This window comes from Mauremys reevesii, linkage group 1 (assembly GCF_016161935.1).
Source record: "Mauremys reevesii isolate NIE-2019 linkage group 1, ASM1616193v1, whole genome shotgun sequence".
In the NCBI taxonomy this organism is placed as follows: domain Eukaryota; kingdom Metazoa; phylum Chordata; order Testudines; family Geoemydidae; genus Mauremys; species Mauremys reevesii.
In genome coordinates this window covers 46,731,166-46,758,929 of record NC_052623.1, presented here as the reverse complement: position 1 = coordinate 46,758,929, position 27,764 = coordinate 46,731,166, and the positions used below count along the sequence as shown (strand labels likewise).

Genomic DNA, 27,764 nt, shown 5'->3' with positions numbered 1-27,764 from the left:
ATTCCCTGAAGAGCAAGGAAATTAACAGTGAACTGGGTGAGGGACCCTGGCTGAAAGGATTCTAGCCAGTAAGACTGCTGAAGCATGTGGTGAGAGAATCCTTTGCTTTGAATATATTTAGCTTGTTAATTGTGTTTTACCTTTTATTTTCTTGTAACTAGTTCTGACACGTATGCCTCATTGCTTGTAATCACTTAAAAAAAGCTATCTTTCTGTGGTCATTAAACTTGTTGTTTTTGTTTTATTGTAAACCAGAGTGCTTGGATTGAAGTGTTTGGAGAACTCCATTTGAGATAACAGGATTTGTGCATATCATTTTCTATTAATAAAATGACAGATTTTCTATGACCTTCTCCAGAAGAAGCACATTTATGAAGGAAAGTCAGGAACTGGGAGTTTGCTGGTGTTGCTCGGCAGTGTAATTCATAGGTGGCTGGCTATAACACTCATACAGTACAGCTGGGAGTGATTGACTTGCTGGAGGCTGTGTGGGGGCAGATTAGGAGAGGTTGCTCTCACAGCAGAGCACTGTAAAAGGCACCTCATGGTACAACTAACTGTTTGTGCTAAACTAACTGTTCCATCTTGTATTTAACTGTGACACTCTTAGACCTGAAGAAGAGCTCTGTGTAGCTTGAAAGCTTGTCTTTCTCACCAGTGGAAGTTGCTCCAATAAAAGATATTACTCACCCACCTTGTTTCTCAAACACATTAAGTCAGATAGAGCAATTCCATAGCACAGAATTGTTAAGTAAATTGACTTACCTCCTCTCTACTTAGGTTACATCTACTTTTAATCAGGCCTCTTGTTAAGCCCTCTCCAAGCAGTTTTTGCTTTTGCCAAGAAGTATGAATGATGTCACAGGGCCTCTGGTTACAATTCAAGATCATGGCTCTCCCATATGAATGTGGGGATTTTGCTATTTTTTATATGTCTTTAAACTGGCGTTGTTAATGTAATTTGCAGCTGGTAACAAGGAGGAGAGGCAGCAGCGTAGAAGCAGCCAGTTCTCTGTGGGCCACAACCAGCAAGGGCTCTGTGGAACCATTTACCTGACCACAGTGTTTCTCAACTGGTGGGTTCATAAGAGGCAATCGGGAGATGGGGGGTAACAAGGTATTGATATAAACAATCTAAACTAAAGATGTGGGGGGAAAAGTAGAGGAAGGAACCAAAATTTATGCCTAGGTTATGGACCTGGGTGACGTGACAGGACAGGTGGGCTTCCCCAGAGCTTGGATGCTGTGGGCCCAGACTCCGAGGCAGTCTGCTACCTCTCATTGTGAGTTCAGTTTTGGTCACATTGATCTTTACATAACGGTGAGCCATCCAGAAGGAGCTGTTGGAGAAGCAGTGAGAAATGAGAGAGAGATTAATTTTTCTTGCTTGCATATTTATACCTGCCTCTGAAATTTCCACTACATGTATCCGACGAAGTGGGTATTCACCCATGAAAGCTCATGCTCCAATATGTCTGTTAGTCTATAAAGGTGCTACAGGACTCCTTGCCGCTTTCATTAATTTAGTTGAGATTTACAGGCCATATTGGTGCCTTTTTTGATGGTGTGGTATCATCATATAGCATAGTCAAATAAATTCACATAGGAATATGTTCAGGCTTGCTTACCAAATCATTTTAGTAGAAATAAAAAATTCCAAAGGCTATTAAGCTTTCAGCTGTGCTATAAATCTTACTTAGAGATAAACCTACTTAGCTACAACAACAGTGCATACATAAATCTACTTGGATTCCACACTATGCAAAGCAGTGAAAGCTGATTTTCCACAACTTGGAGGAAGGGCAAATTGTGTTGTAAATTTGGCTCTATTGCTACAATTCAGCAATTTCACTACTGATTATTTTTCCCATAGATAGTATATTACACACTATAGCTGCATGTTTTTCTTCCACTGTGCAGTATAGTGGATATAATTAAATAGCATGAAACATATCTAAAAATAATTTGTAGGAGAACTGCATCTAATTGGGTTGGATTCTAAAGCCTGCCAAGTAGCTAAACTACTGTCATTGTAGCTCTGAAAGAACTTTAAATGAATAAGAAACCAAATTCAAATGGCAGCATCAGGTCTATGAAATTAGCTCATGTCACTGTAAGAAAGCAAGAGCTAATTAAATATATTGTGGACTGAGCAGAAAGTCCTTCTCCAACAAAACATCACAAAAGCTAATTTTTACCATTGTTGTGGATGTTGGAATGTTTTGTTTTTTTGAAATGAAACTAATCATCCCAAGTGGATTTTTGCATTTAGATTTTTTTTAAAAAAAATTCTCTTTGCTTCTCTGGTGTCCCAGCAGGATTGTTTTGTAGCACTAATGCTTTCCATATTCTGTTGCATAATTAGTGTTGGTGCCTATCTGTACTGAAGTTTTTAGCTACAGGTGGTATATTCTATTCCCTCAGAATATTTCTTAGAACAAACAAGCTATGAGACAATTGCTTTCCTGTCCCTTTTGTTGGTGTGACTAACATTTTGAAATGTTTAACAAGCCCCGAAATTCTGCTTTTCCAAAAAAATTCATGCAGATGATAGAGTTTTGCAGCGTTTCCCCATTACTTTTGAGCTCAGAGCTAGCTCTGCCATAAAAGCTGAACAGATTTTTTTTTCTAGGGCTGCAAAACCATTCCTGTGGTTGACTTCAGGGTGCTAAGGTTAAATGGGCATTCAGCAACATCAGGCAGATAGGGATGGGCAGGTTGCCTAGGTCCTAAGAACTCCCTAGGGCTTACTCTGTTTGATCGTCCTATGTAAATGAGGACTTGTGCTCATAGAAGATATAGCTATACTGGTTAACATATAGGTCCTCTTCTGATACTGAAGTAATTTTGACGAGCTGAGTAGCCTTAAATTCAATGAAAAGATTCTCTTTCAGAAGAGAAGAATGAGCAGCTACAGAATGAATGTTATCCTAATTAAGTTTTATTTCCAGCATAGCTTTAGACAGACATAGGTATTAAAAGCAGAACCCTAGTGCAAGGTTGGAGTTCAGCAGGAAATGGGAAGAACGAATCCTTGCCCTTGCCCTTACAGTATGGCATGGAAACACAGCCACTACTATACTCTAATGACGGCAGCAGCCCCTTCCACATCTGCAAGGGGTGCTTGGCACATTGTCCAAATAGTCAAGGATACCCTGGTTATACCACTAAGGGCCTCTCCTCCTTCACAGCCCTCCTGACTCTCCCCTTCTGAAGGGAGCATGTGCAGGAAACTCTCTGAGATTAAGCTCACAAAGTTCTTAAGACTTCTGTCCTCCTCCTGTGGATTTCCTGTTGGTGATGACCTGGTAAGAATCCTGGTAACTGAGTCTCACTCTTTAAGAGCAAGAAGTGAAATGGGTTAAATGCTTTTTCTAATTGTGATAATATTAGTTGTGGTTTTGCTTGTAACATCCTAACATGAATCTTCAGAACATCTAGTTATTGCATTGAGTTGTTGCTTAGACTGTGAAGAATTAGAAAGCTTGAAGTATCAGATGACCTGTCCCATTCACTAACAGTTTAGAATCAGTGTAAATGTTTTAAAAGGAGAGATACTGTAGTTGAAGATTTGTCAAAGAACTAGGTGTAAGTAAGTAAGTATTAATCCCCATATGTGCTGGGATTGGGGGCTAGTTTCACCAGAGGGATTTAGACACCTACATCCAATAGTTAGGACACCGGAATTCACAAACTCCCCCCCACACTACCACCACAACCACTCAGCTGCCCCCTACCCCATTTAGGCACCTTAATAGGCACTTAAATTTCTGGTCATAAAGGGCCTTATGCACCTAAATTTCTGCCAGTGGGCGTGTAGAGAGCCACTTAAATCCTGTCATCACCAAGCAGCTTGATGCCCTAATTCATACCTAAGCCCTGGCAGGATTCACAAACTGGACATTCCCCTGCCTGTCACACCTGCAGGGCCTTCTACTTAATAGCTGAGTGATTTGGATGATCACCTAGGATGTGGGAGATTATAGGTTAAATCCTCACTATGTCTTATTCAGAGTAGGGACTTGAACACAGCTCTTCCACCTTCCAGGAAAGTACTTTAACCACTGAGCTAGAGAAGGGCATTCTGCAAAATTATGAGAGAAAATATTTTTTTAAAAAATTCATTGAAAAACCACACCATTCACCATAGCATATCTTCTAAGGCTGTCACTTTTCGAACTAAAATGTGTGTCATACAGGAAGTTTTATATTGGACTTCAATTAGATGCTGCAATTTCATGGCTATCCTCACAGGAAATCCTCAGATAATGTCAGGATGAGATTTTGTACCTTGGATTGTAGCCCGAGAAAGCCATAAAGTGAGTGATGGTGCACTTTATTTCTACTGAAGTTAGACAGCTGGGAACTGAATGTTATGTTTCTTTTGAATAAGTGTCTGGGGAGCTGTAAACATGGTAAAATAAACCACCATTGAGGTAGTATAAATTATGGAGCAGGATTGGTAACAATTTAAGTGCTTTTAATGTGTGTTTAATTAAGCAGTCCCTCAGTTAATGAGGTACGAGATCAATGGTGTATTTTAAGAATTATGTACTAATTCTTACATATTTGTTAAACCTCAATATGTCTAATACTTGTGTTATTTAATTAGATTACAGTGATTGTTGATAGTTGATTGGTACGTGTTTACAAGAATATAACTAGTTGGTGAAAAATACACTGGTAGATTTAACAACACTGGTGACTGTTGTTAAATCTACCAGTGTATTTTTCACCAACTAGTTATATTCTTGTAAACACGTACCAATCAACTAGTACTTAAATAACATAATTACTGTCTCAAAATCCAAACTAAATGCCTAGTGAACTAATAATAAATGTCAATGTTTATTTTAAAAGTTTTTTTTATGAAATTTTATAGAGAACCTTTCATTTATGATCACTACTGTGGATTTGACCCGTGCTAGTAGTGACCAAAACTTAATTCTGTCTTCTATCAGGCATGTCTCCACATAAAACAAAACAAAAAGCCATCAGTTGAAGTGGTAGTAAGTGGCACCCCTGCCAGTCTCAGTGGAAAAGCAAAGGCCTGCATAGGCTGGGAGGCTGAATTATCCTCTCACTCTCAAACCTGGTTTCCTCCAGTTCTGGATTATAGCACATTGGCGGGGATCTGTGAGGAAGCTTGCATGGGTGGACACTAGGAGTGACCTACTGAACCTATTCTATGGAGAAATAAAGGCAACGAGAGATGTCTGAACATATGACTGAGAAAAAGGGAACTGCTGAGATCTGATCATAGAATCTCAGGGTTGGAAGGGACCTCAGGAGGTCATCTAGTCCAACCCCCTGCTCAAAGCAGGACCAAACCCAGCTAAATCATCCCAGCCAGGGCTTTGTCAACCCTGACCTTAAAAACCTCTAAGGAAGGAGATTCCACCACCTCCCTAGGTACCCATTCCAGTTCTTCACCACCCTACTAGTGAAAAAGTTTTTCCTAATATCCAACCTAAACCTCCCCCTCTGCAACTTGATGACAGAACAAGGAGTAATGGTCTCTTCTACCACTGAGAACAGTCTAGATCCATCCTTTTTTGGAACCCCCTTTCAGGTAGTTGAAAGCAGCTATCAAATCCCCCCTCATCTTCTCTTCTGCAGACTAAACAATCCCAGTTCCCTCAGCGTCTTCTCATAAGTCATGTGCTCTAGCCCCCTAATCATTTTTGTTGCCCTCCGCTGGACTCTCTCCAATTTATCCACATCCTTCTTGTAGTGTGGGGCCCAAAACTGGACACAGTACTCCAAATGAGGCCTCACCAGTGCTGAGTAGAGGGGAATGATCACATCCCTCGATCTGCTGGAAATGCCCCTACTTATACAACCCAAAATGCCATTAGCCTTCTTGGCAACAAGGGCACACTGTTGACTCATATTCAGCTTTTCGTCCACTGTAACCCCTAGGTCACTTTCTGCAGAACTGCTGCCCAGCCATTCGGTCCCTAGTCTGTAGCAGTGCATGGGATTCTTCCGTCCTAAGTGCAGGACTCTGCACTTGTCCTTGTTGAACCTCATCATATTTCTTTTGGCCCAATCCTCTTATTTGTCTAGGTCCCTCTGTATCCTATCCCTACCCTCCAGCGTATCAACCACTCCTCCCAGTTTAGTGTCATCTGCAAACTTGCTAAGGGTGCAGTCCACACCATCCTCCAGATCGTTAATGAAGATATTGAATAAAACCAGCCCCAGCACCGACCCTTGGGGCACTCCACTTGATACCGGCTGCCAACTAGACATGGAACCATTGATCACTACCCGTTGAGCCCAACCATCTAGCCAGTTTTCTATCCACCTTACCGTCCATTCTTCCAGCCCATACTTCTTTAACTTGCTGGCAAGAATACTGTGGGAGACTGTATCAAAAGTTTTGCTAAAGTCCAGAAATAGCACATCCACTGCTTTCCCCTCATCCACAGAGCCAGTTATCTCATCATAGAAGGCAATTAGATTAGTCAGGCATGACTTGCCCTTGGTGAATCCATGCTGACTGTTCCTGATCACTTTCCCATCCTTTAAGTGGTTCAGAATTGATTCCTTGAGGACCTGTTCCATGATTTTTCCAGGGACTGAGGTGAGACTGACTGGCCTGTAGTTCCCTGGATCTTCCTTCTTCCCTTTTTTAAAGATGGGCACTACATTAGCCTTTTTCCAGTCATCCGGGACCTCCCCCGATCACCATGATTTTTCAAAGATAATGGCCAATGGCTCTGCAATCCCATCGGCCAACTCCTTTAGCACCCTCGGATGCAGCGCATCCAGCCCCATGGACTTGTGCTCGTCCAGCTTTTCTAAATAGTCCTGAACTACTTCTTTCCCCACAGAGAGCTGGTCGTCACCTCCCCATACCATGCTGCAGAGTGCAGCTGTCTGGGAGCTGACCTTCTCTGTGAAGACAGAGGCAAAAAAAGCATTGAGTACACTAGCTTTCTCCACATCCTCTGTCACTAGGTTCCCTTCCTCATTCAGCAAGGGTCCCACACTTTCCTTGACTTTCTTCTTGTTGCTAACATACCTGAAGAAACCCTTCTTGTTACTCCTAACATCTCCGGCTAGCTGCAACTCCAAGTGTGATTTGGCCTTCCTAATTTCACTCCTGCATGCTTGAGCAATACTTTTATACTCCTCCCTGGTTATTTGTCCAATCTTCCACTTCTTATAAGCTGGTTTTTTTTGTGTTTAAGACAAGCAAGGATTTCACTGTTGAGCCAAGCTGGTCGCCTGCCATATTTACTTTTCTTCCTACACATTGGGATGGTTTGTTCCTGCAACCTCAATAAGGTTTCTTTAAAATACAGCCAGCTTTCCTCGACTCCTTTCCCCGTCATGTTATTCTCCCAGGGGACCTTGCCCATCAGTTCCCTGAGGGAGTCGAAGTCTGCTTTTCTGAAGTCCAGGGTCTCTGTTCTACTGCTCTCCTTTCTTCCTTGTGTCAGGATCCTGAACTCAACCATCTCATGGTCACTGCCTCCCAGGTTCCCATCCACTATTGCTTCCTCTACTATTTCTTCCCTGTTTGTGAGCAGCAGGTCAAGAAGAGCTTTTCCCCTAGTTGGTTCCTCCAGCACTTGCACCAGGAAATTGTCCCCTACACTTTCCAGAAACTTCCTGGATTGTCTGTGCACTGCTGTATTGCTCTCCCAGCAGATGTCGGGGTGATTAAAGTCACCCATGAGAACCAGGGCCTGTGATCTAGCAACTTCTGTTAGTTGCTGGAAGAAAGTCTCGTCCACCTCATCCCCCTGCTCCAGTGGTCTGTAGCAGACTCCCACCACGACATTACCCTTGTTGTTCATACTTCTAAATTTAATCCAGAGACTCTCAGGTTTTTCTGCAGTTTCATACTGGAGCTCTGAGCAGTCATACTGCTCACTTACATACAATGCAACTCCCCCACCTTTTCTGCCCTGCCTATCCTTCCTGAACAGTTTATATCCATCCATGACAGTACTCCAATCATGTGAGTTATCCCACCAAGTCTCTGTTATTCCAATTACATCATAATTCCTTGACTGTGCCAGGACTTCTAGTTCTCCCTGCTTGTTCCCCAGGCTTCTTGCATTTGTGTATAGGCACTTAAGATAACTCGCTGATTGTCCCGCTTTCTTGGTCTGAGACAGGAGTCCTCCCCTCTTGCAGTCTCCTGCTTGTGCTTCCTCCCAGAATCCCACTTCCCCACTTACCTCGGGGCTTTGGTCTCCTTCCCCCAGTGAACCTAGTTTAAAGCCCTCCTCACTAGGTTAGCCAGCCTGCTTGCAAAGATGCTCTTCCCTCTCTTCGTGAGGTGGAGCCCGTCTCTGCCTAGCAATCCTTCTTCTTGGAAGACCATCCCATGGTCAAAGAATCCAAACCCTTCTCTCCGACACCATCTGCGTAGCCATTTGTTGATTTCCACAATTCGATGGTCTCTACCCTGGCCTTTTCCTTCCACAGGGAGGATAGATGAGAACACCACTTGCGCCTCAAACTCCTTTATCCTTCTTCCCAGAGCCACGTAGTCTGCAGTGATACGCTCAAGGTCATTCTTTGCAGTATCATTGGTGCCCACATGGAGAAGCAGGAAGGGGTAGCGATCCGAGGGCTTGATGAGTCTCGGCAGTCTCTCCGTCACTTCATGAATCCTAGCCCCTGGCAAGCAGTACACCTCTCGGTTTTCCCGGTCAGGGCGGCAGATAGATGACTCAGTCCCCCTGAGGAGAGAGTCCATGACCACCACCACCCTCCTCCTCCTCCTCCTCCTCTTGGGAGTGGTGGTTGTGGAACCCCCATCCATAGGACGGTGCATCTCATGCCTTCCCATCAGTGAAGTCTCCTTCTGCTCTGTTCCCTCAGGTGTATCATCCACTCTCTGCACTAGTACCTGCAGAGAGAACATGAAAACGGTTGCTCACCTGCATCTGTGTTTCTGGTACATGGATGTTTCTGGTACTCTTGCCCCTTCTGGAAGTCACATGCCGCCAATTATCCTTGCTGGCCTTCTGTCCCCACTGCGTAGCCTGCTCTGAATCTTCAGAACATTGTGCCCGCTGGAGCTGATCCTGAGGTCTATCCAGGAAATCCTCATTTTTCTTTTATGGAACGCAGAGTTGTTATTCGTTTCTCCAGACCTTGAATCTTCTCTTCCAAGATGGAGATCAGCTTGCACTTTGTACAGACAAAGTCGCTTCTATCCTGTGGAAGGAAGACAAACATGGCGCATCCTGTGTAGGTCACAACAGCAGATTGCTCAGCATCCACGGTCTTTTCCTTCTAAGAGCTTCCTTACTTGTGGCAAAAGCTACTCAGAGGAACCTGCGAGGGGGGGCCTCAGTAGGCTCTCTCCAGGCAAACTCCCAGGCAAACTCCTTCTGTTTGCCTCTCTGCTGTTCACTGTTCAGCTGGTTTGCAGCTGACTGCCTTTTTATAACAGTCAGGCCCAGCTGGAACAAAGCACTCCCAGGTCTGATGTTAGGTTTGACCCAAACACTCACTGTGTTATTGGCAAGTCACTAAATCTGTCTGGTTCTCCATTTCCCCACCTCCCTCAGAGGAGAGCTTATAATGTTTTTTGAAAATGAAAAACATGAATTAGGTGGGTGAGGTAATCAATTTTATTGGACCAATTTCTGTTGGTGAGAGAGAGGTTTTCGAGCCACACAGAGCTCTTCTTCCAGTCTCTAGAGCTCATTTTCTGGCAACTGCATCAGTCATTAACACTGAGAGGGGAGAAAAGAAAAATAATTTGATAAAATTGACTTAGCCCAAATTCTGTTTTCAGTTATACCAGCATAAACTCAAACTAACTCCATTAAAGTCAATGGAGCCTCATTCTCATTTTACCCTAGAGCCTCTTTATACCGCTCTGCTTCTGTAAAGGATCCTTACCATGGTGGTAAACATGGTTATGGCTGTGTACAAGGTTTACAAGTGGGTAGGCTCAAAGTGAACATGGTGGACCAGAGAATCCAGAACGGAAGTTTTTGGAAGGAAATGCTATGAGCAGTCAAGCCTAGAGAGTAAGCTCAGACTGAAGTGTACAGAGCTAGTCTTTCTGAGTTACCAATAAAGCCCAGCCATAGGAAGGGATCAGCAGGAAGAGAAAGAGGGTAAGCTTGGACACCGTTTACTCATGGTTTCCATGCACCTTGTACAGTTATTTAGAAGAGAGCAAAGTGGGTATAAAAAAGGCTGCCCAATCAGAAGGGTATCCTTTTACATCCACTTTGCACTGGCATAAATGACTATCTACATATGTTGCAGGGCAATGGTGAATAAAGCTCTAGTTCATAAATGATGTGTCCTGGTCAGGGTAAGGGACTCGGCCTATTCACAGTCAGATATGCTATTGTATGAACATTCAACTTAAACTTTTCACCTATGCTGATGGGTCAGAACAAGAGAATTAAAAGAAATAGAGCAATTGACTGGATAGCAACAACTGAAATGTTTGAGGAAAGATTGCTCCTGGGGGAATTCTGCATGTCTGCAGACATGCAAAATTCATCTGTCTCGCATAATTTTGTATTTTCCCACAGAAAATATGTTCTGTTCCAGATGTGCTGCAGTTCTGCCTTTTGCCCACCAGAGCCCACTGTAATGATAGAATAGCCAGCTGCATGAACGCATCTGGCTGTTCTGCCTCTTGCCCAACAGATGCTGGTGTGGCACTAGAACTGCAGCACTTCTGGGGCAGAATGGATTTTCTATTGGGGTGGGGGGAATTCTAGCCCAGTGATGCAGAATTCCTCCAGAAGTAGAAGTTCATCACAGCACCCTGCCTGCAGAGCCAGGTTAGGACAGAGTGGGGCACACAGGGCTGCTGGAGGATGGGGTGTCACAGACTGGGGTTCAGAATGGCTAGTCGCAGGGAGAGACTGGGGCATGGGCTCAGGAGCTATTGGAGTGACAGTGTTGAATCTGGAGATCGGGGGAGGGAGGCTGCAGAAACCCATGTGGGTAGGGGAGGTATGGGGATGGGGGCAGATGTGCCTCACTGAATGGGAGAGGCTTGGGGTCATCCAGGGTCTTATGTGGGAGGCTTCCCAACTCCCTAAGAATCCCATCACCCTTCCCCCCCCCCCCAAAAAAAACCAAACCCCTCTCCCACCCACACTCAATACCTTCCAGGTTCACTCCCAGTCTTCTTCCCATTCCCTTAGTTCCTCAGTTACCCCTGAGTCCCCCAAGCCCTTGAAATGCTTCTGACAGGTGCATGAAATACTGTTCTGTATTGTAATATAAATGAATTACTCAAAGTTCTTTATTAATATACCTAGTAAGGACTCTATTTGTCAAAAAAACCCCACAATTTTGGGGGGTCTGTGTTGTTACAGACATATTTGCTGGCAGATATTTTGAAATAAATTACCAAAATAATTGAAATTGGCATGATTATATTTTGTTATTTTGACAGATAAAATATGCATAATTTTCAAATATTGTGTGCAGAATGTTTAATTTTTTGGTGCAAAATTCCCCCAGGAGTAAAAGATGCACCACGTGGGATGAAATAGTAAAAACTGGTATCACTTTTCTAACATTTAACCACATGGCTGCAACTGCTGTATTTTAATATTTTAAAAAGAAAATAATTTGTATTGTAAACAGTTCTGTTTATCTTTAATAAAAGTTACTAACTTTTATTACTATAGTATATACTATAGCAAGAGTTCCCAAACAATTTTCCCTGAAGCCCACCTGTGCAGCTGCAATGGGCACTATGGCCCAATATTAACACTTCCTGCTGCTTTCTGGGAGGGGAGATTGATGGTAAAGGAAGGGAGGTACCAGCCCGGGGAGAGGCCATGACTTGAGCTGTCTGGTGGGGCGGTCAAACCTTTAAGTTGTATATCAAGGTATACAGCTTGAGAGTGTTCCCTCCCATCTTGCCCTTCAGGCAGGTGGGCCATTTTCCCCTCAGGCTGATCAAATGGGAAATCAAGCAAGGGGCTGCCGAGCACACAGTCTGGCCTCCCTGGGCTGCCACGCATTCCTCAGGGAGAGGGGCGCCAGGGGATCCTGGCGCACCTTACAGGCACTCCCTGCCCAGGGACGAGGAAAGGGCTCGAGGGCTACCAGTGCCGGGCCCGGCTGTTACCCAGGACTGACCTGATCATGGCATTGTCCAGGCAGAAACAGAATGGCTCCACTGAGCCCCAGTCCCTTGGAGGGGCTGCAGGGCCCATACTCCAAGGGGCTTGATAGCCACAGGTCACTGGGTGCAGTGGCTCAAAGTGGGAACAGTTACGAACTCTCCAGCTTCCTCTAACCTCCCTAGGAACCGCAGCCTCTCAGGGTCTGCCCCTTGTCCTTGCCCACTTCCCAGCAGCGCCCACTTCATCCTCGGCCAACCACGGGTGGCACTGGGCTCCTCTGGCCCTAGGCAGGGGCCATTGCTGGCCACTGCTCCATCTTTGTCTGCTTTACAACACTTCCCAGTCTCCACCTGTGGCTGCACTGGTGGGCCACTGGGACTGTGTCACAGCCCACATTTGGAAACCCCTGTACTATGGAATAGAAGCTACACACCATTCATCTAACTTTGCAAGTGAATTGCTTAGTTGCCTCGCTGAAAAGAGTTCTATATGTTATTACATTGTTGTTAATATTTTGTTTCTGTAGTATCAATTACCTAGATTTTCCAGAGAGAATTAGCATAGAGGAGCATAACATGGGTGGAAGAGTGAAGAGCTTACTGGTTTCATATGGTACGTCACTGAATTCCCTTTCATCCTTTGCCCAGCCATAATTTTGTTAAGGGCAAAGGGATAGCTCAGTGGTTTGAGCAGTGGCCTGCTAAGTCCAGGGTTGTGAGTTCAATCCTTGAGGGGGCTACTTAGGGAATCTGGGGCAAAAATCAGTACTCGGTTCTGCTAGTGAAGGCAGGGGGCTGGACTCAATGACCTTTTGAGGTCCCTTCCAGTTCTAGGAGATAGGTATATCTCCTATTATTATTATGTTCTTATTTAAAAAAAAAATCTCAGCTAGGGTATAAAATGGCAAAATTTGACTCTTGAATCCCCACAAAGGATTTGGTAACTGCAATGCATAACTTCACTGCATGTTCCATACTCAGTCCCTTTGCAAAATTCCCACTAAGAAAATGAATGCTGAATATGTAACAGATGTCCTCTTTGGTGAGATGATAGCTTGAGGTGAGATGGTTGCATCTTCTAGAAGAAAGGAAGATACCTTTCTTGTATGGCCCGTTTAGAACTGGGCAAATACTGTGCAAATATTGTTTTTATGTATGAATTTGAATTCTTAAACACATTTGCTATGACAATGTATGTTTTTGTCCCCAACTGAAATAAAGTGAACACATAATGGGCATGGCCATTATGTGTTCACTTTATTTCAGTTGGGGACAAAAAACATACTCTGTGACCTATGTGCCCATTCAGAATCAAAGCATTTTGGTTCTCAGATAATCACAGTGAACTGCTCAGAAACAAGCTACAGGCCAAGGAGTATCCAGAGATATGTTAGAAAAATGAAAGTCACACTCACATTTATTCTATTTATGGACAATTTGTGGATGGAATTGGCCAAATGAGAGATTTGTTATGCGTTATTTGCTTAGTGCTACCTCTAACAGTAAGGAAAATATCACAGCTCAATGCCCTGTTGACAGCTCTCATTCATAATGCAAGGTCAGATGAGAGACCTATCTAAGAAAAATGGAGTTGCTTCAGGAAATGGTGTTGAAACTGAGTCTCTTCTCTCTGAATCAGTATTCAATCCAAGACCTTAAATTAGTACTAGGGGACACAGTCAGAAATGCAGTATTTCAGATTAGATGAGGCCCTGTCCACTGGTGGCATTTTCAGCAAGCACAAGAGGTTCTGTTAACCTTAGAGTCCTTGTAACATTTAAAATGAGTAATTACATTCTAACCTGAAAATTTTCTGACAGTTCCAACTGGATATGTTATTTTTCACTCTTTTTATTCTAAAATATTGTTTAGTGTTGCTGTGGCTGCTAAATGGCCATCTCCAAGGGTAGCTGCATTTTTGCGATAGATAAAATGATCCCATATACTGTGTAGTTTTGGTAAATCTGTTTGAAGGATGCTATGTACTTGGGTAAGAGATGCTTTGTAAGTGTCAGAAGCAGAAGAGAAACAGAAGAAAAAGCACAATTCTTTGTGAGTATTTGATACAGAAAATACAATAATTCAGACTATGCAATACATTAGCAGGAGAGATGGCAAACTAACTATGGGTGATATATCCTGCCACTGAAAGATTCTGCCAGCAAATGCTGTAGTTACCAAATAGGTAAAACTAGTTTGAAAGAATTCAGATTATGTAATATGTTGACTTCCTGTTAGGAGGATAAAAATGTTGCCATAAAAAATAATTCAAAATCACAATAAAAGCATTTTCAAATGTTTTATGTGGTTCATGTTTCATAGGCTTCACACACACAGACACAAGAGCCAGACAGAGCCAATTTTAATACAGCTAATGACAAATTGTGCTATTTCTGAAGAGTTCTATGGCTACACTTATCTGACAATGGCAGAGAAACAGATCTCCCTTTATGATAGACCATATCGATATTCTGACCATGGTGTCCACCAGGTCAATTAATATTTCAGATCTCACCCAAAGAGATGCTTACAGCCAATCCTTATTGGGACAGTCCCCTGGTGTTATCTGGACTAGTGATCTGCTAGGTCACTCCAATCCTCGACTCTGGGAGCCAGCCTTACCCTGCTGTGCTGTGAGGACCCCCACTCCTAGGATGTTCCCGGACACCCTCTAGCATATAAGCCTCTCCCAGCTATGTGAGTGAACACTTTTGGCCAGCCACTGCTTGGATTGTGCAACCAAATTACTTTAGCAATACCTCCGGTCCCAGACACAACCCTAGGAAAGTCTGTCTTGCAGTGTCCAGTTATGCCCACTGGACACTGAAAGCTTATATGAGTTCATCAATTTGACAAAGAAATTGATATTTACCAGGCTTGTTATCCCAAGGGGAGTCTCTGACATGCTTCAAACCAAACACACTGCTTCAGGTAGAATAAACAAACAGAGTTATTAACTACAAAAGATAGATTTTAAGTGATTATAAGTCAAAGCAGAACAAATCAGATTTGGTCAAATGAAATAAAAGCAAAATGCATTCTAACCTGATCTTAACTCTTTCAGTGCCCTTACAAATGTAACCCTTCTAACTCCTCTGAGCTGGCAGCAACAAGGGCCGGGTTCAGTATCCAGGGGTTCCTTTTCAATAACACAATGCAAAACTGGCTCGAGCCCCCAATCAGTGACCTGGGACAATTACATACCACCCCCCCCGGACGCCTCTAGGAGGCAATACTTCCCCTCTCGCAAGCACAGAGTCTGAGTGTAGCAAAATCCTTTTAATAAAGGAGGGAAACAATGCGGCATCACATTGGAGAGACACCACAAACAGGACTATACACAAACCATAAGCAAAAAAACCCCACCTCCAAGTACATTTGGCAATGTCCTTTCCCCCTTAGGGTCTTAAGTCCAATCACCCCAAAGTCCAACAACCCAAAAGTCTGTGTCTCTGGTCAGTGCCATCCCAGAGTTCAAAAGTTTATCTGCAGAGTTTTACCCCCCCCCAGCCTGGGTGGAAATGGGGGGGGGCACGCACACAGGGTGTTAAGGGGCACCTTATGTAGGCCAGGGCCGACTGCTCCGCCTCTCTGTGGAGTTCCGCTGCAGCCTTCACCATGACTGGCTCCACTCCACCAGCTGTGCCGCTCCTCCAGCCGACCCGTGAACTGTGTCAGCCGTCCCCGCAAACCGCTTCACACTGCTCAGTGGTCCATGGGCTGCTCCAACGTACTGCAGACTGCTCCGCTCTGCCAGCCGCTTAGCAATAGATCTTCAGGCTCCCCCACCAGTTAACACAGCACTCAGTGATACCAGCTCAGTAACCTTAGCTCTTTTAGTGATTTCAACTTGTAATAGGGGAGCCCTGGTGCTGGTGCACCATTGGCCCAACGTGAATTCAGGTCAGCAGTCTCTAGATGGACTCCTAAAGGATTCAAAATTAGCTCTGCTCTTCAACAGTGGAGAGAGGAGGCTGTGCAATTGGTGTTCCAGGCCCTCAAAAGGGGCCCATGCAATCAGGCACACACACCTGTCCCCAACCTCTCTCAATTCACTGGGTTTTGGAACCCATGTCCCTTGTCCAGCAAGTACTATTTAATGTAGGTTGAGTCATTTCTGTCATAAAGCAGTCTCATAGTTCCTCATTCACATAATTAAGGTAACAGCACTTTTTTTCCTTCCTGCCCCAATAACAAAGAAATTGGGGATCCCACAGCTATGAAAATAACCATCCCAGGCTGCTGTGTGTTATGCTAAGTGGAGTGGGTTTACCAATGCAAATGCACATTCCTGAAATTCCTTTGCCCACTCCTCATAATTTACCACCGGATGTCAGGGTAGAGCTCATCCTGACTCTGCTTACATCCTCCCCCCAGCCGAGAATTTGTCGTCCCGACAAATCACATTCCCTACTATACCAACTCACTGGTCCCCTCCAAATGGCCTCAGATAGCCCACTTTAGCTTTCACAAACCTGTGTGCTAAATGTATTGGCTCCTCACTAATCACCCCAGGTGCATCGTAAGTTAACCGTTTCACTGGTCTTATTACCCTGTCTCGCCTATTGAGAATCTCTGTTGCTGTGGTAGGGGGGACATCCTCTTGAGCGACGGATCTGGAGGTTTCCTGTGAGTTCCCCTCGGATACTGGCATAGGCCCCTGCATTTCTAGGTCTAACAGTGGAGGGTCAAAGGTGCTTGGGACATCTTCCATCTGTATGTCGCCACTGTCCAATAATCTGTGTAAGTCATCACACGGGGGTTCCACCAGTGGCTCAGGAGTGTCAGGAATGGGCCTAAATACTTCTGCCATAGGGTTTAGGGTGGAAGAGGAGGTGCTCTCTTTTGATTCAGCTGATCGACACTGCAATCTCGTCTTCATCCTAGGATACACCCTGGTTGTGTCTTCCTCATCAGACTCACTCTCAGATGTGCTGAGTAGGGGTAAGTTAGCTGCAGGGGGCTGGCTGTCCACGTTGGAAGGTGGCTTTGGTACAGCACCTTCGTTCTGCCCAGTTGCCCTGTTGTGGCCCATCTCATAAGGGCTGCCAACCAATTCGCCCACCGGGAGCAAAAGGTTTCTATGCACGGTCTTTGTCTGCCCTGGACCCTCTTCAGGTTTGATCTTGTAGACCGGCAGGTCTCCTAGTTTTTCCATCACCAAGTATGGTATTGCTTTCCATCTGTCAGCTATCTTGTGTTTTCCAGCAATACCCAAATTTCACAGCAGGACTCTGTCCCCTGGCTGGAGCTCTTGCAGACGTACCCTAGCATCATATCGATGTTTGTTGCGGTCTGCGTTCTTCCGAGCTCCGGATGCCGCTAAGTGATAAGCATCCCGCAGCTTTTCTCGTAGTCGGGATACATATTGCTGATGGGTTTCATAGCTATCACCATCCTCTGATACACCAAAGCACAGGTCTATGGGTAATCTTGGTTCTCGCCCAAACATCAAGAGATATGGGGTGACTCCCGTAGCATCATTCTTGGTGGCGTTGTAGGCATGCACCAGAAATGCAACATGTTGGCTCCAGGTTGCCTTCTGCTCTGGCCGCAAAGTCCCTAGCATATCTAACAGGGTTCGGTTGAACCTCTCTGGCTGAGGATCACCTTGCGGGTGATAAGGCGTTGTCCTCAACTTTTTAATCCCCGCTATCCTCAGCACCTCCTTCAGAAGGTGACTCTCAAAATCTCGTCCCTGATCCGAGTGTATCCGGGCTGGGAATCCATAAACTGAGAAATATTTTTCCCACAGTACTCGAGCGACAGTGGTGGCCTTCTGATCACATGTGGGATATGCCTGCACATATTGCGTGTAATGGTCGGTCACTACTAGAATGTTCCCAATATTCCTCTTGTCCACTTCTAAAGACAAGAAATCAATGCAAACCAGCTCCAGAGGTTTGTTGCTGGTAATGTTCTTCAGATATGCAGCCCTCGTGGGCAGAGTTTTCAGGGTAGAGCTCATCCTGACTCTGCTTACACAAACTTAGATGCTTCTCACTATGGGCTGTCTGGTTGCTATTCAGCCAGGCTCCCCCTTTGCTCAGTGCTTCAGTCACTGGTGGTGGTGTCTGTAGATAGAGATGGAAGAGAGGAAGAGCATGGCAAACATCTCTCCCTTTTATCATGTTCTTTCTTCCCTTTTGGCTTTGTCCCCCTCCCCTTCAGAGTCAGGTGAGTATTACCTCATCATAGTCCCAAACTGACCGAGGGAAAGAGGGTGACTCACTCGAGACTCCAACAGATCCTTTGTTGCTGCCTAGGCCAGTGTCCTTTGTTCCTGTGAGGCTGGGCTGGGTTTGTCCCGTACATACCCTGATGAGGTGTGAACTGCCCCTCTGCTCCTGGAGAGTTCTGCCTGGGCTTGTTTTAAGCCACAAGGACACATTTTCAGCCTCATAAATATATACATGAAATTACAACCTATAACATTACTATAACAACAATGCTCAGTGCATCATGAGCCTTCTGAAGACACCCGACATGACAAACTTTGCATTGGATACCACACAATCATATTATAAGGATGAACATGGGAGTGCAGGGGGGTTCCCCCAAGGTACAGAGTGTCACACTTATTAACTAAATCTAAGATTTATTAATAAAAGAAAAAAGTTGCACATAATTAAGAGAGTATCAGAGGGGTAGCTGTGTCAGTCTGAATCGTGCATCCAACCAAGTGGGTATTCACCCATGAAAGCTCATGCTGCAAAACGTCTATTAGTCTATAAGGTGCCACAAGACTCTTTGCTGCTATAATTAAGCGAGATCAATATACATACAAATGTGCGTAAAGTCCTTGGGTCAGTTTCATAGCAGAGATGGTAAAGCTGCTGATTTGTAAAAGTCTTTCTGGAATGAATTTAAAACACTATAGTCCAATAGGCAGTTCAGATGTAGATTTTGCTCAGATTCTTCCATGAGAATTCCAGGGTAAATCCAGAGTTAATCCAGAGACCTCAGTCTTGTGGCTTAGACCTTCCCTGTTAAAGTTTAAGCAGACCTGAGATAAGAAAACCCTGGGCCTGATCCTTTTTAATACTGAAGCAAGCTGGGTGCTGACATGTAATTTCACTAGGAGGGTTTTAATGAAAATGAGCCAACAGTTTGTCTATTCAATGGGTCCTTTCTCACACAATACATTTAAGCAATAGTATTCAAATTACTAAAACAGTTCACTATATCAGATAATTAAGCTGAAGACAATGTAAATAATATTAGTTCCTACAGTATCTTACCTCTTGGAGTCAATAGAATACAATAATGAATCATTAAAAGACAGCTACAGGATTTTAGCATCCACAAGCTAATTAGATCACATTGTTAAACTTCTAATAAGATATAGGTAAACACAGACAAAATATACTTAGCATCTTCTCTTGATTCCCTAACAATACAGGCAAATATGTCAAAGATTTGAGTCTACTTAACATGGCTTCGGTGGCTGTTCCTTGTAGATATTTCTGTTTACCATTTCAGTGCCTCCGGTTAAGCTGTTATGGGTCCCACACCAGTTGACCAGTCTGTCAGTGTCACAGATATATTGGACAGATGAAGCTATCTTTCTTTGGAGGTTCCTGCTTGATGGTTTTAACTGTGAACTTTTGAACTAATCGCTTGTGGTGATGGTTTTGTTTTATCATTTCAGACAGGTGAATCCTCTTAAGATACAGTCAAAATACTCAGTGGTAAAATAAATGCTCTTTCATGGTGCAAAACAAAACTAAAACATGATATGGACGATGTGAGAGCAGAGGATTAGAAGCTATTTACTGAATTTTATCTAATTTTCTCCTTCTCAGAAATATCTCTGCCTGCCTTTTCTCATCCTTGGCACAGGGCTACACCTCCTAGTGGAAACAGGAAGCACCTGGAGCACGTTTTCTCACTATTTTGACTTGCAGAGTCTGACTCTGGGCTACAGGCCTGATCCAAAGCCCACTAAAACCAATGGCATAGTCTTTCCATTGAGCTCAGTGAGTTTTGGATCAAGCCCTAAAATTCTTATAGCCAATGGAAATGTTCAGTTCTAAAGGTAAGAAGCTGCCGGGTACTGAGCATCCTAAATTTCTACTGAAGTGAATGGGAATGAGGCTCTTTACATCCTGCAGGATCTGATTCAAAGGTAGTCAGCAGGTGGAAAGTGGCACCATGCAATTACATTAAGATGGTTAAAAGCAGCATTTTTCTTCTGCAAAGTAAAGTTTCAAAGTTGTATTAAGTCAATGTTCCATTGTAAACTTTTAAAAGAACCACCATAACATTTTGTGAAGAGTTACAAACATTTCAGAGTTATGAACAACCTCCATTCCCGAGGTGTTTGTAACTCTGAGGTTTTACAGTAGGTACCTAGAGTCTCAGATGTGACTGTACTCAGGGCAACTAGCCCTTCCCGCTGATCATGCCACTGTGAGTATGCTTCTATTTTTAGAGGGCTAGCTCCATCAGCACTAGTGTGAGTGTGTCTCCTTGAGCTGGAAGTTATACTTCCAGCTTGAAGTGTAGATGCACCCTTAGAGGCACAGCCCACCACTTGCCGTCCAGGGGGAAGTCACCTTTGAGCCCTTCTGATTGCGGGCTGCTGGAGCAGCCCCTGGCATAAATTAGAAAGACTTTAGGGCCTGTCTAAGTTAAGTCAGCCTTCATAGGGCTGCCCTAAGGCAGGCAACCGTGTTGCATACTTTCTCCTACTTCCAATGCCAGAGTTGAATGGTGAAACTCAGTAGGAAGCTTTATGATTCTCTTCCTCAGTTCCTGTACTGGAGTATCTTCCCTGGCTGCAACAAGTGCTTCTACAGCTTCTCTAGGCAACTCTGGCTCTTTCACCTAACATTAAGGGACTGGAACAGTGGTGACAATCTCACCCCAGATGCTGAGACAGATTATTAAAGATGTCTTCATTTTTGTGAAATGAATTAAAAGGAATATGTGTGCAATTGATTGTTCCTTCCTAAGTGGAATATTTTGCATTTGTCCTTATTGAATTTCATCCTATTTACTTCAGACCATTTCTCCAGTTTGTCCAGGTCATTTAGAATGTTAATCCTATCCTCCAAAGCATTTGCAACCCCTCCCAGCTTAGTAATGCTCGCAAACATTATAAGTGTACTCTCTATGCCAGGGGTTCTCAAACTGGGGTTGGGACCCCTCAGGGGGTCGCAAGGTTATTACATAGGGGTCACTAGCTGTCAGCCTCCATCCCAAACCCCGCTTTGCCTCCAGCATTTATAATGATGTTATAAATTAAAAACACATTTTTATATATTTAAGGGGGGGTCGGACTCAGAGGCTTGCTATGTGAAAGGGGTCACCAGGACAAAAGTTTGAGAACCACTGGTTTATGCCATTATCTAAGTATTATTTCATTCAGAAGATCTGACATTTAATAATAATAATTATTATTATTAATTATTGATATTACAGCAGAGCCTAGGGGCTCACCGCACAAGCTGTGCTAGGCACTGCACAAATACACAGTAAGAGATAGTCCTTGTCTCAGTATTGCCAATCTCAGATGTTGGAAAGTTACAAGTCAACCGCAACACAAATCATAAAATTTAAATACAAATAAATAGTAATAATAATATAATAAAAGAAACTCAATTTTATTTGCCTGACATTTTCAAGTTTTTTTCCTGCAACCGTGATAGGCTAGAAACTTGCTCTTATTCTTGTCTATTTTCTAGATTCCAGAAGCCAGGCTTTGAGAAAAATAGTCAATATCGCAAATCTTGAGATAAAACCACAAGAATTAGTAACACTGCTGTCTCAAAGAGCCTACAATCAGGCAAGATAGACAAAGTTTGGTGAAAGGATTATTATCTTTGTTTTACTCTTCCTGGATGAAAAATGGAAATCCCTTCAGCAAAAAGTCACAATTTTTTTGGGGGGAGGGAAAGGTCGTCAATTGGGATGAAAAGTGATTTTTGTTTTGTTTTGTTTTGTTTTGTTTTGTGGGAAGGGATTTCCAGGAGAATTCCATTTTGGGAGAACCAAAATGGTATTTTTTAGTTTGCCAGCTGCCTGTGTGGCAAAAGGGCTGCCCAGAGCCCTGCTCCATGTCACAGGACATTTTCTGGTTCCTATAAAAAGTGTTGCCAGACTTGACATGTTTCTATGAAAACGGTTCCATTGGAAAATGTCTGACCAGCTTTTGTTCTCAACAAGGTGCAGAACTAAAGGGGTTAGAAAAATGAAAGCTGGGATTTTATTTACTGTTGATTATAATGGAAATTTTGAAAACCTCACTGTGAGAGAGGGACAATCTTGTGTACTGAGTTCCTGGCTTCAATTCCCAGCTCTGCCATGGACTTGCTGCGGGCAAGACATTTAGACTGAGGTTTTCAAAGGTGCATAGGGGAATTAGGCACCCAAATTCCAATGAATTTCAGATCATCCCTCCTCTCTTAATTCCTAACTTCTTCTGGTGATTTGAGCTCTTGGATGAAAAGTATGTATAAATGCTAAATGTTTATTTTATTTAATAGCTTAAATATCAATTTTCCAGTGAGATCCATGTACATTATTGAGAACACATCTGTATTTAAGAGGGTGCATCTTCAAACTCATTCTTTCAATATCTATGTCTTGGATTTTAGCACATTTATTTTTAGATTAACCCCTCTAGCGGCACATGAATATCAAATGCTCCTGCCACATAGTAACAGAAGCAATTGCAGTTCAAATAATCTCAAGCTATTGAATAAACTTTTTCTATTTACTTTAATATATTAGATATATAATTCAGTCCCACTATTGGCCACTAGCATGTAAGCCCCGAGCTCTAAATGTATTAAAGATTCATTTTGCTAGGAGAATAATTGATGCTAAGATTTTCAAAGGGTCTTAAGCTCTTTTAGCCTGAATATTTATGCTATATGTAAGGTGAACTTCAAATCAAATTAGGTTTTTGTAATTTCCATTATAGTAAATAATTATTAACCAGTTACTACATGTTCCAAGCAGAAATAGGCAGTTATGGGCTCAATCCTACAAGGATTGAGCACTCCTGTAAGGTACAGAGTACCCTTATCTTCCACCCAGCTCAATGGCTGTCAAGGGTTCTCAGCAGCACCTTGCAGGATCAAGATCTATAAATAAGGTGACCATATTTTCAAAGTTAAAGCACAGGGACATTTTAGTAGCAATATTTTTTGGGACACAAAATACTCAAGTGCTCTGCATTCTGGCTACTCTGCTTGGGATGAAAAAGCTCCACCTGAATCAGTTCAAAGAGAAGCTGAGCTTTCCCTGTTCCTTCATTCTTTCATTGCCTTTTGTGCAGTGCCTAGTGCAATGAGGCCCTAATCTTGGTGCATCAAATAATAAATAGCATGCTTAACGTTAAGCATATGAGTGGCCCTACAGAAGCCAATGGGACTATTCATGTGCATAGAGTTAAGCATGAACATAAATGTTTGTGGGATAACCTTAAGGTGAGAAATACTTGGCAGGGTTAAATAAAATGAAAATAAATGAAAATAGGGTGGTTAAGCAGAGTGTCAACTGAGGTTAAAAATAAACTTCCATGGTGATATAAAAATCAGAATTTAAACTATCAATCACAGGTGCTAGAACTAGGAGTGTCGGGGGTGGAGGAGGGGGTCGCTGACTTGAAGTTGTTTCCATCATATACAGGGTTTACAGTTTGGTTCAATGGATCTCAGCACTCCCACTGTACAAACTGTTCCAGCACCCCTGCTGTCAATAAAGGTAGAAATAGTTTTACTAAATCATTTAGCTGTATCACCATTAGTATCTTTCTGTAGTTCTTGTAGAACTGCATACAGTATAAAAACCAAGATCAAAACTATCAGCTCTAAAGAACTTTACTGCACTGTACAACCATTAGATTGATCCTTTCCCCTCTCTTAAACCATTCCTGTTTAGACAGTGTTCTTGGAAATGAAGTCTGTGTAGAGTTGATAACATGGCTTTTAGTTTCCTTTCACATTCAGTTACTGATTAGTGATAGGATATTCAGTTCAATGGTAGGTTTTCAATTTTGTTATTTGTAACTGAGCCATTACATTCAAAAGGTAAAATCAAAGGGGACTCTGAAGCATACAGCACATGTGGCAAGGACATTCTGTCTATGGCTCACTTTGCTGTACTCTGTGGTCTGACAATGAGTGTGGTCTGACAAGAATCATCATCCATTTGGGGGAACTGCTTTTTTGCTATTTTGAGAAGATAAGTGTCCATTACAGCCAGAATCTTGATCCTGTGTATTTTGTCATCTTCCCAGGATAAAATCCCTTGATAAGCTTTTATCAGCAGAAGTGTCAGTTGAAAGTCTGGTCCAATATACTGCAGACTGTGACAGATGAGGTCATGAAGTGTGGCACAGCCTCTAACGCGGCACATGCATGCACAAACCTTACCATGAGTGTCAGAGGTGAGTATGAACACTGTGTTGAGAAATATGAAGCAGATCTGCTTGTGGAATAGGGCACTGAGGCTGAGAGGAGGGACAGTGAAGGAGAGAGCACCAGGGGAATGATGTGAATTGAGTCTGATTGTGGAACTCTCACTTGGAAGTCTGAGACAATTTTAATGAGTAAGTGATCACCAAAGCAAAGACAAGTTACACCATAGGGTGCTAAGAGTGAAATCCACCCCTGGAGAGAACCAGTCTTCCACCCATGTTGCACTTACACTCTGTTTTGAGGGCTCAGGTGGAACTCCAGTGGTGCTGGTGTGATCCACTGGTCAGCATGTATTACGTGTACCCTTCTGTGGCCAATCCTTGGAGAATGGGAGCCTGTTGTAATCTCTATTTGTATGGTGGCTGTCATCTTGGCCAACACAAAGGATTGAACTGGACACCTGCAGAGCTAAAAGCATGAGTCTAGTGTGTAGTTTGAGCTAAAGAGCCAGGCTCTAACTCTTTACCTGGTGTCCCATGGACCCATATCTTCTGTGGATCATGCATGTGGTCCAGTGGGTTATGTTGACTCTCTATAGAGGAACTGATTTCACGTTTAGTGAATGAAGAGCTGAGATGCACAAGCCAGAAGACAAGAGGGGAAGGTAAATGAAGCAGCAGATTGTTACATTAATTGACTCAAAATCTCCTTTCATTTGTAACAGTGTAACCCCATCAAAGCCGGTGGTGTTGCCCCAGTGTGAGTGAGAAAATTTGATCCAACATTTACTATAATATTTTGGGGTTTTATGCGTTGCAACGAGCAACTAAAGAGGTGATTTTCTAAAGAAAAATAACTTAAACACATTATCTTGATCAGGAGTTTTCAGCGGTTTCTAGTAAAATGTTTTCTGAATGTTTTGCTTTTGTTACACTGTAAACTGCATATTAGGGATCACTTTTCCCACCACAGAAATGCAGCCACCTCAGAGATGAAACATTGCAATGTGATTAAAAGGACAAAGCAAGTGAGGTAATATATTGAATTGGACCAGCTTCAGATGTTGGTCCAATAAAATATTACCTCACCCACCTTGTATCTCCATATAACCTGGTGGCATTTTATATGAAAAAGGAAGTTGAACCCATACTCCTGCCATTACTGACACTTATTTTTTTCTGCAGCTCTTTAGAAAACCAGCCTCAGTTGATAGAGAGTATTGATTTCCCTCTTCTCTTTCAACAAGGAGCCTGATATAACTGGCACTTTTAGGGTCTGATTCCAAGAGGTGCTGAGCACCCACAGCTTCTACTGAAATCAAAAGTGCTGTTAATCAAAATATGAGCCACAGTGCTGACAGCTATGGTCACATCCTTTTAATGAAGCATGTGAGAGAGATGCTATGGATATGAATTTCTTTGGAGACACCAGTATATCGGTGTTTCATCATGCTGCCCCAGAGCTTTAAAATTCCTTATGATCTTCATTTCCTGCATTGCAAGGGTAATTCCATTGAATAACAATGATTACTTGTAAAAAAGAGACTATTCCTACAGACAGGTGAGATCTAAGGCTACAGTACCATAGCCTCTGGGTCTCCATTGAGTAACAGGTTCATGGGCAACATAGGGATATGGCTAGAGGAGGAAGGACCAAGAAGCCATAATTTTAGTAAGTCTGAACTTTCTGAGTTTTGAAATATCAAGTACATTAAACATTTTAATGTCATGTTAAATTCAGAAGGATGTAGGGAGTGTAAAAGTCGATAAGTGGCCAAATAATACTTAGGCACCATAATAAGGTGTCTTAAATAAAATAACCAGAAATTGGTGTAATTAACTTTCCATTGTACACCTAATTCCCCCCCCCCTCCTTTCCTGGCCCTCAACCATATTACTTCACTGAAGCCCAAATTGTGAGCCTAAAATTTTTCATGCGCTGAGGATAGAATTTTTTGGGAAAGCTAGTGGGAGCAGGTATTTGTTCCAAGCTCTCCCTTCCCTGGTGATAACAGATTGGTTCTGTGTGTGTTTTGTTCAGTAGAAATGGAGTAAGTGGGAAACCAAAGAAACCTGGACAACCTTGGAACAACTGAAGATCTGCGATATGCTAAACAGACTGCCCTATTTGAATGAATTAATAATATCAGCTTATGTCTTTAGGTAGTGCACCATGTATATGATGTAACTCCCATTGACTTTCGTTGAGAATTATGGTGACCTATAGGGAGGAAAGATGATTTCCTGTGGTGTGTAAATACTACAAGTGTCCTGTGGTCCCTAGAGGGAAAATCACTGAGGGATAAGGTCAAATGTAGAGTGTAATTCACTAAAACAATCATATTGAAAGCTATGTTTATATCAAGTTAGAAATCCCTTCTGGAATAACAGACTGCCAAGGTAAAATCTGAGTTTGTCTAATGAAGAATCGGAGCAGAGACCTGAAGCTTAACCTCCTACATTGGAGGCAAGTGCTCTAACTGCTGAGTCAATGTCATTGTGGGGTCTGGTGTTTACAATCTCTCTGGAGTTGTTCCATTTTGTATAGCTACAATGGCATGGTAATAAGAGGTAGGATGGATTGTGAAAATGAAACTAAATCAATTGGAAGAGAGATTAAGTGACATCATATAAAATTACTTTGTTTTGGATGTCATCAGAGTAAGATTCCAGGACGTTTATAACGAGTACAATAAGGATTAATTCAGCAATTTCTGTTCTGTACCATGACCTTCCAAAGTTCTACTCACCCTATCATCCAAGTGAAAGAATTTATTTTGGCAGGTGAATAAAATATTGTTATTGTCATTATCATAGTAAGGATGAGCAAGCTAGTTTTACATCTAGGGTGGTAAATTTTCCTGGCAGCTTTGTAAGGTTATCCTGCATTTTGGAATATGTTTCCTTGGCCAGATTTTGATTAAACTGTTTCTAAGTGCATAAAAAATCACCCCAGCAAATGGGGAAAAATACAGATTCTAATTTAAATCAAATCATCACAAGATCTGATAATTAAATGAACATATCATGGGTGGATTAGCTTTAGCTGTAATGTTAGCATTTAGATGTATCATTTATAAGCACAATCATCAGAAATTTATTCACTTCAAAGGAGTTAATATAACCTACTGAGCTCCATTCACTATAGTTTATTTATATTGCTTTCTGGAGTTGAAGGGCACTTTTCATCTTCTCCTTATTTGTGGTTTAAATTAAAAGGTCAGACAGTCCAAGTTCAAAAAAATCTGTAGTCCTGGCTGCTGCAGTCTATTGGTCATCCTACTCTGAACTTGTATTTTGGAATGA

The 27,764-nt window shown here is 42.8% G+C and overlaps 1 long non-coding RNA gene across 2 annotated transcripts; it reads left to right on the top strand.

The window, feature by feature from the left end:
- Positions 1-27,764, top strand: LOC120404524. Of its 2 annotated transcripts, none has more exons than XR_005598030.1 (4): positions 1-89; positions 12,630-12,701; positions 24,339-24,488; positions 26,503-27,764. It is a non-coding gene; the product is annotated as an uncharacterized LOC120404524 (long non-coding RNA). The 2 variants fall into 2 exon arrangements; XR_005598029.1 differs by having other exon boundaries at positions 26,500-27,764.